The following is a 10,259-nucleotide window of genomic DNA, read 5'->3' as shown; positions in this document are numbered from 1 at the left end:
CATCTGTAGTCATAACGTTGTCGAGATAGGAAAAGGAATCTACCAACTCTACAATGCATAATTAATAAGGTTACCTATTATTTTATTAATTGTTATATTAAAATGTTTTTATAATTTTTAAAAACTTGTTGAACTAACTTGGTCTGAAACTGTTTAAAAATTTATTTTTAATTAATAACAGCAAGGAAATCAAATATAAAATCTGTTTTATATTGAAAATGGACACAGATCCGTAAATGACGTGAAATTCTCCACTTCCATCTGATTTTAGGAGATGTGTTTGTAATTTTAACAAATATTTAAAATTCTCCTATATATATATATATGTTATTATAGCAATCAGAAATCTATATACAATTGTACCACAAAACACTGCAGTAAACACAATGAAGCACTTCAGCTATTTATACAGCAATATAATGCCTAATAGAGCCCTTGTAGCTTGACAATAGCCAGGTTATAGCCACTCAGCCGTTAATTGCGAAAATGCTATTCACCTTGATGCTGTGAGAGCACACATATTACCAGATAGTCGCTTACTTATGCCGGTAATTGTATAAATAGAAATGCCTGCAACACCCACTCGGCCCATTGGACGCATTTATCGCGCAGCTTTCAAATATTTTGACTTTTTCGGCGGTTAAGGAAATGTTTTAAGGCGGAAGTTTGTGTGCCACACTTTTTTGATTTAATTTTTGGACCCATTAAAATGAATACATTTTTAGAATGCTTCAACATAATTTTATGCGCTATTGCTTTTATTGTGTGGATGAATGGATGAAGTTGAAAACTTTAAAAAGTTTCTGCTTTATTTCACCGTTTTCAATTTTATGCCACTTTGAATTATTTTTATTGATATTTTACATTCCGAATTTTGTCTGAAGTTTTGTTGGTTTGTCGACTTTTGTAGTTCGTACGAATTTTTATGGCTAGAGTTGCATTAAGGAACCGAAAAAGTATTGAAAGTAAGCAACTCAAGTCCATTAACTTTATGCACTTTTTGTTCTTTTATTCTTAATTTAATGAGCTTTTGAAATGCATTTTTAATGGCATTTAAATTGTGTTCGTAAATAAGTTACAATTTGATTTGTTGCACTCATTAAGCAATATGATCCGAGCGAGGTTTGGTTATTCGGAAGAGAAGAGAAAGACAAATTCCTTAATTTAAAAACTTTAAAGTTGTCATGCCAAGTTTAAAATTCAAACAATTAATAACTATAAATACCGAACTAAATTCCAAACTAATATCAGAGCTAAAAGTTATGAATTTCAACTATTTTCGAATGATTTTATTATTTTAATTGTTTCAAGTTTTCGGGTGCAAATTGAAGAAAATTTTATGGCAACATATTTACTTATAACTTTTTAAGCAAAAAGTTTCACATGAGGAATTGTGCCGTTGCAAGAATTACAAAAGAAGGCAACTTCTAATGGTTCGCATGCGCACAACCTCTGCAGCGAAGTACATTGGTAGTTTCAATGGAAGAGCAGCAATTAAAGCAATGTTTAAAGGCAAAAGTATTGCATTACCATTTCATGATTTCAATGTGAAGTTCAGCTGTTTTTGTCACTTCAGCGACACATTTTTAATTGATATATAAAATGCGCAATGACACTCTATCCGCAGCAAAACAAAACTCTTCGTCTCCAAATACCATGGCAAACATGTGATGCCCGTTTCTATGATAGCATCGCAGTAATGAGAATATGCAGACCATATTTTATTTGTAAAAAAATCTATTCAAACTCGACTCAGCCACTAATTAAAGCTTCACTGACAGAATATATGAAAATAATAATAATTTTTTTATATGCCAATGTGAGTACTACGCTGAGCGATTTCTGGAACTGAAATTGAAATTTATTTCGCGCCCGAGCTAAACACTTGCTTACATTATTGTCAATACGGCTACATACGTCATCTTAATAAACAAATAAATACGTTTTATATTGGATTTTTTTATAGCATAATCCTACAATTCAAAGCAGAGAATATAAACTCGTTAATTGCTGATCCGTGCCACTTTCTGAAGAACTTAATTAGGTTGATGATTTGCTGCCGTCTATTTATTTATACAAAATTTCCAATCCATTTTTAATATTGTTTTTGGTATTTTTTTAGGATTTATGAAACAAGAAGGAGAACAATAAACTCTGTTTACGTGTTTGATTTGTTTACTTAGCTTTTTATGGTATTTCTATCGATTCTGATTGTTTCACTCACTTGTCAAATTCGCGCTCGTAAATTTCTTTCAACTAAAATGTTAATTTGACAATAAAAATTGATTAAGGAAGTTTTTATAGGAAAACATAATAAGGAATTACACACAATAAAATAATTTGGAATAAGTTATATTATAAAATGTGTGATTGTAGTCTGAGGTTGTCATAATAAATAAAACCAAAGAAAATTATTGGCAATTCGCAGTTTAAAATACGCTTTTTAATCGGTATATTAATACGAAATTCCAAAATCCCTTAATAATTTTCTTAACACTTCTTCAAAAAATGTACGAATATGTTCTTCGTTCTTAAGTGTACACCCATAGATAACTTTGCTAAATTCATAACGAAAATATGTAAAAATGTGACTGATGACTAGACCTTCCATGTTATTATTTTGACTAATAGCTAGATATTGTACCTTTAATGCACCTGGAATTGCATACCAAAACTATTAATGACGACCGGATTATTATATACATTTTTAACTTATTTCTATTACTGCTTATTGCGAATCCGTTTATTTTCTTAATAAATTTTTTGAATATTATTATCTCAAAAGTGTGTTTTTTTATAATTTGAACTTTTACCTACTTTTAACTCGAAACATTATACTCACATTATAATTATTTTGAGATAATATTTAAGATCTACAAACGGGTTAAATAAGCACGTTACAAAGCACTTTATATAGAATAATTTTTATATACACACTATTTCTACAAAAAATATAAATAAATAATTTTAAACGTTATTAATTTATTGATGCACCAACAGTTTCTAAGAGTAAAATCATAATTACCTTCTACCACATATATATAAGAATATAAAATATTCATTATAATTTATTAGGTTAGGTTAGGTGGAAGTGGTGACAGTTGTCATCACTGCCACTTGGAGGCATATATTGCCCATTGTCATGCCCTCAAAAATTTTGCCGGGAGAGGTGAGTTGCTAACCTTTGTTATCTTTGTTAAACCATCCGGATAAAGTTGAGGAGATTCGATTAGTTTGCTTTCGTTATCTCTTCCACGCCAGTGAACAAGCGATCCCCAAGACATTGAAGTTGCCTTGTCGGTAGCTCTGGATAGAGACACAGGAAGTGGTTGATATATTCTACCTGCTCTTCATCTTGGCAACTCCTGCATGATCCAGTTGTTGGAACTCGTTACCGTTGGTACTCCAGTAAGTACAAAACAGGTTATAGTTTATTAAGTATACTACAGCTTAGGGTTTCCAAACATACTGTTACAAAAAAACTTGGTGCTTTTCTGTGATACGTGTGATACGTGCTTTTCAAAACTTGGTTTTTTTGACGTTATGTGACAATTTCATGATACTTATATTTTAGCTAAATATGTTATAATACAAAAGTAAGATAATCTGCATAATGATGCATTAATGTATAAATTCTAATTGTAATTTGTTAAATATCTTTGAGATTAAGAACACACAATTTTCATTAACTGTGAGTGTCATTTTTATTAAATTAAAAATGTTTATTTACAACTTTTCTACGGAAATTTGATGTTTCTTTCTTGCATCTAATAACATTATTATTTTAAATTTTTCTGTATCTTTTTCTAAATTCTTTAATTTCTGGAGCGTAATTCTTATTCTTGTTCATTGCGTAATGTACAAATTTTTAATTTTTGATGTACTCATAGAAAATGATTATGATGCGCTTATCTCATTTTAATTTAAGACTTTTGAAAGAAGCTATAAACCAATAATATCATTAATATTATTAAATTCCTGAAGTATGTTATAAAGCTATGTTAAAAAGCATTAAGGTGGATAGAATCTTATTAGCACAGTAAGAGTTCAATAAAACTAATTAAACGTATACTAATTCCAAGCACTCTTTTTAGTATATTAGTTCTATTGAACTACAAAAAAGTGTCGCCTCAATGAAATTAAGTATTTTCTAAGCACGCCCTTAAAGATGTAGACTTTGGTTCATTTAATCCAATTCGATAACTTGGTCTGCGTATTGAAGAATGATTAGACAAAAGTAGTAAACATTGTTGGAAAGAGCAATGAATAAACCGTACCGAAAACCTATTAAGAAGATTTTTGTTCTTTGAATCGTAGCCAAAGTTCAATACACCAAAACTCGTGCAATGCAAGACAAAGCATATCGGATCGCTACAAATGTGGCGTTGCAATTAGAATGCAACATGCAACAATCCACATTTCGATTTTCTTTCAATTTTGTTTGGTGAAGTTTTCATTTATTTTTATTGTTGTTAGTTATTTTCTAATGTTTATAATGTGTCATGCTTGCATGGGAAAGCAATTCGATTTTCTGGAACTGAAAACGGTTGAGAAGAATTTTTAAATCACGAAGACGGCAGCAACTCGGCGTAAAAATTATGTTCATGCTCGTTGGAAATTAAAATTGAATTGTAAAAATTTTTCATTGATTGAGCACAGAATTTTAAAATTTTAATTAAGTTGTTTTATTACAAATGCAAGACTTCTGAAAGCACAAAAATTAAGTTTTATATTGGGTACTGACAGCACGCATCTCATAGGGTTGCTTAAGAGTTAGCCAACAAATACGTAGCCTAATAAAATCGTCTCATAATATTCAAAAACAAACAAAATTTAAACGTAATTTTATAAATTTATTAACATTATTTTTGAAATTTTCATTTACATTTCTTGTTTCTGCACTTCTTTTTGGCACTGAATTTTTATTTTCTTCACTACGAATTATGCACAGCAAAAGAACAAGAAGCAACAATGCAAATGCAAAAACTATTAAAGATAAAAACAAGTTTGCAGCAACAACAATGCTGTCTTCTGTAGTATAGAAATGTACACATGTTCCAATGTACAAAATTCATTGAAGTGGACAATGCGAAATTTTAAACTGTCGGCAAATGAATTATTCAAAATTATAATTTTATTTGCTACTTATTGATTTGCAACTTAACTATTTGAGTGACTACCCCTCACAAAAAATGATTGACTTAGTAATGAGAACATTTGCAGGAAATGTTGTGAATTTTATATTTCAGCTGCTTTTCACACCTAAAACTGTAGCAAAGTTTTATACTTATCCACTTAAAGCTTAGTTAAGAGCAATTTATTTTCAATTCGCCAATGGCATCTGCAAAAATAGTCTTTAACATATGCCGGCTGCGTTCACATATTTCAAAATTTGGGTGGAACGTTGTGCTCAAATGCAGATTGCTTTCTGCAAATTTGCATTTACGACTTTATCTTGCCATTTTAATTTGCAAGGCGTTATTATTTACTTATTGTAACAACAGTAAAAGTTTAAAATTGGCGTTTTGTTTTTTGATTCGGAAATTAAAGATATTTTTCTAGTGAATCTCGATACAAATCACACCAAAATAGGTTTGTAGAAGTTCGCATGCAATTTCAAATTTAATGATATATGCATAGAAAGTTATTGAATTTTTCGATAGTGAGGTAAATTAAACCAAATAACAGATGATGAAAGTAAATATGCAATTAAAATATATCTGAAAATATGTACATCTTTAAAGTGTGCGATTTAAAAACTCATTTTCAGCAATTAAGTTTGATATCAAAAACCTGATATCTAATTTTAGATAATTTAGCAAACGCGTATATATAACATATACAGTGAAAGCTTTGGCAAACAGATATATCTCTTCACAGTGAAATGCTGTTAGTCGACAGTTTTTATCTTTTAAATAAATTATGTTACATTATTTTAAATGAACACCTCAATCGGGCAGAATTGTTGGTTTGTCGGTATCCACTGTTTAAAAACGTATAGAGCTATTTGTCCCAAAATCTGCTGATTTGCTGACAAATGAGTGCCTGATTTCTAAATTGACAGCACTTTTTAGGTTACTCTTGACTTGAACGAATTTTCTAAATATTTCTAGATATGTTTGTCATTTGAAAATAATATAATTTGTAAAGTTTAATCAATGCAAGTACTTAATAAAAATACGTATGCTTAACTTTAACTCACAACACTCACAACTAAGGTGCCAGTATAGAATTTTCGACTGCACCCAATATTGCAAATTTTATACTTGTATATAAAATGATTAAAATTAAAAGAACATGATTAAAATGTTCTTTATCACTTCTTAGGTTTATTTAAATTTAAGAAACATCAATAACAAAAATGGAAATTGCATATTCTCATTTAATTGCAACACTAATTCCACCAAATAATTCGGTCATACCCTCTGCATGCCTATACCATAAAAACAGTCTGAACTGCGAGCATAGGAACACGCCCACGAATCGAAATTATTATCAATGTTTCCAGTCAATGCATTCGAATTGAGCGATAACATGTGCCAGAATCGCTTATATGGCAGACGAAAGAAGACGATGTCTGACTTGTCAGTCGAGGAACTAAACGATTATTGAATTATTCATAAATGAAATAAGTTTATTCAGTTTCCAGAACCTGATAGTCAAACCAGGTGCGTTGCTACATTTACTTTACTTTACATTAACATACTGACGTTATTAAAAAAATTTAATTGAATCGAAGATATGATTTCGAATAGTATCGAAACTGAAGAGGAACGTCTTTATTAATCTAATTTGAATTAACAATATTTAAAACAATTATTTTAACACCCAATAAAGAAAAGGATAAAGCAAAGTATTTTTTTTTTCAGTGGGTTAAGAGAAATTGGCAAAATTAAACTACAATTCCCTATTCCACATTTTTTAACATAAATTCAGTTCATGGCGATGTATCCCAGTTGGATTATTTCCAGAAGTTTAACATTTCCGGCCTGAACTGTGTCTTGTTTATAACTTTAATTTTTTTCAGCACCATTCATGGTTTGCATGAAAGACACATTTATGATTGCATTGTTACGAGTTTCTTTATGCACGAAGTCTATTTCTCTACCTTTACGCTCCTTTACACATTTCCGTGGGTCAAGTACTGTTCTAAACATCGCGTATTCAAAGTATGATTTTCATGTTCTTAAATAAATACATTTTTTTATTTCCTTTTTGTTATTGTTGTTTTTTGAACTCCACAGTTTGACTAAAGTACAATGAATCTTTAAATTTTATTTCTACCTTTTCTACTTTGACTCCAGTTTTTCGATTTGATTGCCACTTCACCACTTATCCTTAGGGAGTTTTGCTTTTCCTCACTTCTCTTGTCAGATTTATGTGAGATTATATTTACAGGTTTTTTAAAATTTTGAATTTTATGTAGAATTATTTATTTAAAATTTGAATTTTTCAATTTTAGTTATGCTTCGCGCCGTTTATCGACATTTTGGTATCAATATTGAACCTCTTGAAGAGGTTTAAACACTCACATAATGACAGAGAGAAGCTTTAGGGTTATATTGAAAAATTTGCATCATTCAACCGATATTGATGAAATCAAAAATGCACTTCTGGAGCATGAACATACGGCTGTAAACGTTTGGAACATTAAACGTAGAGGGTCAGGTGAACCTCTCCCCATGTTTATTATTGAACTTGCACCAAACCTAAATAATAAGGATATTTATTTGGTTAAGAAACTCTTGTATACTACAGTTACATTTGAACCACCTCACCCGAAACGGGAAATCCCTCAATGTGCAAACTGCCAACAGTATGGGCACACAAAAGGATACTGTCACCGCAAACCTAAATGCGTCAAGTGCGCTGGAAATCATGCTTCTGTAAATTGCGAAAGGAAAAGCAGATCCAATGATGTCAAATGTGTTCTATGTGAAGGAAATCATCCGGCCAACTACAAAGGATGTCAAATATACAAAAACCTGCAAAAAAAAATGTATCCCCAACTAAGACCTAGGGCGCCGGAAGTACAAATTCAAGAAAATCCTCTTCCTTCGCTAAACAAAAAACACATCACGACTTCTCATTCACCTGAAACATTCGCACAAATAGTGAAGTCAAACACCAGTAGCGAAACAGAGGAGAAGCTTTCACCAATTCCAAATAATTTTGTGGAAGAATTCCGTGAGATGACATCACTGTTGAAGCAAATGATGCAACAAATCGTAGTAATGACAAATTTACTGATCAACTTGACGACTAAACAAAATTCTTGATTTCGTAGTAGTCATATGGAACGCTAATGGTCTATCAAAACATGCTATCGAAATAAAAGCATTTTTAAAATTAAACCAGGTCGACATAATGCTAGTATCAGAAACCCATTTCACGACGCGTAGTTTCTTTAAAATTCCGAACTACGAACTTTATCACACAATGCATCCCAGTGGTAAAGGAAATGGTGGCTCTGCGGTCCTCATAAGGAACTCGATAAAACATTATGAAGCAAAACCATATTGCAAGAATGAAATCCAGGCAACAAACATTGTAGTACAAACTAAAGAAGGCGACATGACTTTCTCATCACTCTACAGCCCACCGCGCCACAGTATCACGAAAGATATGTACATATCATTTTTTCAGCTGCTTGGACCTAGGTTCCTAGTAGGCGGAGATTTTAATGCTAAACACTTAAAATGGGGTTCCCGCCTAATATCTCCAAAAGGACGTCAACTCTTCGAAGCAATAATTGTACTCAACCTCCACACAATCTCAACAGGTGAACCCACATATTGGCCAACAGATAGAAGAAAAATACCTGACTTAATTGATTTTGCGGTATCAAAGGGGGTACGTATTGAAACAACTACCTGTAAGTCCAATTTCGACTTGTCATCTGACCACTCGCCAATAATAATCACTCTCAATGACTGCTGTGAAATTATGGAAAAATGTATTCTTCATAATAAAAACACTGACTGGAATAGTTACCGTCAACTAATTTCAATTGGTCTAAATACCGAAGTCAGGTTAAAAACTGAATCTGACGTAACTGAAGCAGTAGAGCATTTCAACTCTTGTGTCCAAATGTCTGCATGGGAATCAACTCCACCAATTTCTAAAAGTGTTAAGCTAGATTATCCATTTAACATTAGATACCTGATTAAAGAAAAGCGTAGGATGAGAAAACATTGGCAACAGTCGAGATTCCCTGCGGATAAAACTCGCTTAAACAAACTGTGTAAACTCGTTAAAGCCCTTCTTTTAAAGTATAACAATAATCGCACGTCGCTATACCTTCAAAACCTAAGTGCTTCATGTGATACAAAATATTCCCTTTGGAAAGCCATAAAAAAGAACAACAGACCGATTGTCTATCAACCACCTATACGCAAAATCGACAACTCATGGGCAAAAAGCGATATTGAAAAAGCAGAAACATTTGCGTTACATTTGGACCAGGTCTTTAAATCAAATGATAACCAAAATATGCCTGATGTCATGAATCAAAGGATTAATTTTCTACAAGAGCCTTATCAATTGGAACTTTCAATTAAAAGATATACTATTAATGAAGTTAGAGATGTAATAACAAAGTTAAAAGTAAAAAAAGCTCCAGGATACGATTTAATCACAGGCATGGCCTTGCAGCAGCTCCCACCAAAAGGATTTGTATTTCTCACTCATCTATTTAACGCTGTGATAATAAGGGGGTTTATTCCGCCACAGTGGAAGATAGCACAAATCTCCATGATACCGAAACCAGGGAAAAGCCCAGAAGACGTCAAATCATATCGGCCAATAAGTCTACTTCCGATCCTGTCAAAAGTTATGGAAATCCTGTTTCTAAAGCGCCTTACTCCGTTTATCCAACAAAACAGACTCATACCTGACCATCAATTCCGCTTTCGCCAAAAACATAGCACAATAGAACAAATTCATAGACTTGTCAGACATATCCATAGTGCGATAGATGGTAAAAAATATTGCACTGCGGCATTTATAGATATTTCACAAGCTTTTGATCGAGTATGGCATGAGGGCCTCCTGTTCAAACTAAAACTGTATCTACCTCTAAATTTTTTCATATTTATAAAATCATACCTCTCGGCTAGGCACTTTTTTATTAAGCATGGAAACGAAACTACAGTACTTCATGATATAGAAGCAGGAGTACCTCAAGGTAGCATAATGGGACCAATGCTTTATCTTTTATTTACTGCGGATCTTCCCCTTACCGATGAGAGTGTTATCGG

The 10,259-nt window shown here is 32.0% G+C and overlaps 1 protein-coding gene across 1 annotated transcript in view; it reads left to right on the top strand.

The window, feature by feature from the left end:
* Positions 1-10,259, top strand: part of LOC119677247 — a 19,087-nt gene that overhangs the window by 5,887 nt on the left and 2,941 nt on the right. The gene's annotated exons all lie outside the window — the stretch shown is intronic.

The sequence above is a fragment of the Teleopsis dalmanni genome, chromosome 2, assembly GCF_002237135.1.
Source record: "Teleopsis dalmanni isolate 2A chromosome 2, ASM223713v2, whole genome shotgun sequence".
NCBI lineage: Eukaryota > Metazoa > Arthropoda > Insecta > Diptera > Diopsidae > Teleopsis > Teleopsis dalmanni.
This window is presented reverse-complemented; position numbering and strand designations above follow the sequence as displayed.